This window comes from Platalea leucorodia (assembly GCF_965183815.1).
Source record: "Platalea leucorodia genome assembly, chromosome: 3".
Classification (NCBI taxonomy): Eukaryota; Metazoa; Chordata; class Aves; order Pelecaniformes; family Threskiornithidae; genus Platalea; species Platalea leucorodia.
Window position 1 is genome coordinate 91511824 of NC_138825.1, and position 3496 is coordinate 91515319.

Consider the following 3496-nt stretch of genomic DNA (forward strand, 5'->3'; position numbering starts at 1 on the left):
CCTAGCGTTCTATTTATTCTTTGGGAAGAAATCTCCAGTTGCCTTTTTTAAAACAGAAAAGAAGCCAAGCCTCTCTATACTTAAAAATTGAAGATTGATTACGAAAACCCTGTATGCTAACTAGAAGGGTAGTTAAGACCTGCACTGAGATAAATGCCACTGCTGCTATAGTGTGAGGCTTGCTACAGCCAAGTAAGAGGAGGCAGTTCTCTGCATCGTGAACTTAAGTTTTGGAAGAAAATTTAAACTAAATCTCTGCTTTTGGTGATGGAAGGCAGAGGGCTGTAACAAAACTTGTAGCCTAATGAGAAAGAAAGTCCACATTGTTACTCACCAATAGGTATTTAGTATTTCTGCACAATACTTCTGATTTGCTTTCTGATGGACGCTGTTGAAAGTCTGCGTTAATTTAGACACTACGGTCATGGGAAGTTTAACCCTCTGAACTTTTTCACAGAATCATCAGAGTGTTGTTTCTAAGCATTGGTCAATTTATGGGTTTATCATTACTGCGAGGGAGGGGTTTTGTATACTCTAATAATTTTGTTCGGATAACTGAGCGATTAGTTGCCTAATCCTACCTAGACAGTTGGAGTTCTTGAAAGGACCCATTTAACTTAGATTTAACTTCCGCATGAGCATCGCAGGACACTGACACATCTCTGGACAGGCTTATTTTAGGAGAGCTCCTTTTTTTACTAAATGCCTAAAAGGTAGGCAGAAGTTGGGTCCTTAAACTAATCACACAATATCCTAACCTAGTAATTTTGGCACAAAATTCCTGTCAGCTTGACCAGATTAGGAGATGCACCTCAGTGCCAGAGTTCTGTTAGAAGCATTTAACGACAGAAAATCCGCTTGGGTGAAGTTTAATGAAACACACTATCCTGCTGATTCACTTAGCATTTCGGTTTTTTTCAAAAGTGCTTTGTCAATGTGATGCTTTCCTATCTTTTTCCTCCATGTGTCAGGTTCTCAGAGAAATTTTCAAAGCACTGTATCCAGTACTAGAGCACATTTTTTAAAATTGGAATGGTCGCATATTCAAACCTGTGTAGCTAGAGCCTTTGTGGGCAGCTGGTGATCTGCAGAGCACCTTCAGGGAGTATGTAAGTGTTTTAGTTTGGAAGTGGCACTTGGAAGTGGCAGGTGCTGCATCTCGGCCATGAAGAAACTCGCCTCATCAGTATTTAATGACTGGGGTGCGTCACGCTTCAGCACAAGGTTTGGAGGGATCCCTGAAAGTGGTATTTGTCCTTGGGGGGATGTAACAGATGGGTAGTTCATTAACTTTTTTTTTTTTTTTTTTTTTTTAATTGGGAAGGATGGACTCTCTTTAAGTTTAAAGAACGCAGGTACATCAGAAACAAGACTTAATGAATGATCAAAAAAAAAAAGTCACCCTTGAGTAGTTAAAGGTCCACCTTCCCTTAGCTTTATGTAATTTCTCCGGGTTGTTACTTTCTGCTGCTTCCCTGCCCTTGACTGACCTTGGGCTAATTGCATATGTCAGCACAAGGTTACGCTCAGTATTTTGTCTCTTCAAATGGCAAAGGCAGCTTTTTCTGAATGGAGAGCTGTGCAGATGAGACACAAGCATTTAAGGGAAGTGCTAATGGCAAATTAATCCTTATGCTAAACAGCAGTGAAAATTAATGTGTTTTGCTCAACTCTCAAAAGTTTGAGTTATTTGGTCTGTTCATAGCTGCAAAAAGAAAAAAAAAAGTAGGGAAAGGGAGAAGGAATAGGGAAAAAATAAAGATCCCTTATTAGAATAAATAACATACATATGTAAGAGTTAAATTTCTGGTGGAATGGGAAAAATTTTGGGTTTTGGGGCGGGGGGTTTTTTGTATGCTCAGTTCTGGGTTTGTTTTTTTTTTTTTTTTTTTAATGTAGTCTTAGAAGGGGAAGATAAGATCACTTAAATGTTCAAGGGAGAACACGGTTTAAAATCTAACCAGTTCTACCATCCCAAGGTATACATCATGATACCAAGCCTCAACAGTGCCAACGTTGATTATATTTCTACTGAAATGATACAAAATTTATATAATCCTAAAGAGATCATACAACTGAGAAACAAGTGGCCATTCTGTATTCTATAAAGGTAAGGTGTCATCAAATGAGAAAGGGCAAAATAATCAGAAATGTGAAGCACTCTGTCTCTTCTGAATAAGTTGCTTTTGACCTGGCTGCCTTATTGGACCTGTATTTTCCCTTGTATCACTCTATCTGGAATACCGCTGGGCGGCAGACTGGTAGCAGATTTAAAGCAACAATTTAGCCCACTATGTTAATTTATATTAAATAAGTCCGTAAACTTCTATATTTGAATCAAAGCACAAGAAGTTACAGGAGACTGTCTATAAGCAAGTTCAGTGTCAAGAACTCCGTCATCCTCCTAGCTTAAGTTTTATTATTCTTTTATTTGTAGGAAAGCTTGAAGAATACATTCACTGCTGGTTAAATTGCTGCATACGTAGCAGTCAGGAGAAGCACTAGAAAGTTTAGTGCCATTTTTTTGTAAAGGCAAGAATTTTCTACTGCTGTTCTCCGTAATAAACATACTTTTTTGCTTTATTCAGAAATTCTGAACTCTACTATAAAGCTGTTATTTGGCTAGATATAGCAGATTGCCTTGCCAAATTGCCACCAATTTCCTTCTATAAGGTCCAGTTCTGCAGTTACAATAAATTAGGATGAAATAATGATGGCTTTCTTGTAGAAAACAGACAAGATGAGAAGTAAACTATTTTGATATATTACTCCCTTTTTGATGAACCATAGTATTAGCAACGAAGTAGTTCATATGTAACAAGCAGAGACTAACAAGTGTTTGACTAGTACAGCAAAATACTCGCTTCTTCTAAGCACCTTCAAGGTGGCTATAAATGTGTTTTGGTGAAAAATTACTTAACTAACAGTACATTTCGAATTTGTCTATCGATACTAATAGTCTCATTTTTTTTCCAAATGTGAGCGGAAAAGCACGTTTGTGTACCTGCTAGGATCAGGGTAAAGCTAGTAATTTAAATTAATGCTCAGAAAAAAAGAAATTTGAGTGCATGAGGCCATTGTGCTTAATTTTACTACTGCATTTAAGTTACAGTAGTATAACTTGTAGGAATTGCTTTATTACTGTTTTGATTCTTATTCGGAAACAAATTTCAGACTTGGAGCCCATAAAAACTGAATTTGTATTGGACGATTTCAGGTACTAAGCTGTCTGATACGAATCTTCTAATAATGAACAATTTAGTGGAAAGCAATATAATTTAAGATGACAATACAGAAACTGGAAGTAGTGATCTTGTCAAAGTCCTCAGCCCATTTCTGAAACGAATATAAAATGTTACTGTAGTTCCTCACAAAATAAAGGTTGTAGAACAAGAACTTTTGCCTTATCCTGGGACTTAAGCTGAAAGGCCATTCTAAGCTTTCTTTAGAAGAATCAGAAGAAAATATCTCAAGGATCTAATTTTTTAAAACCAAA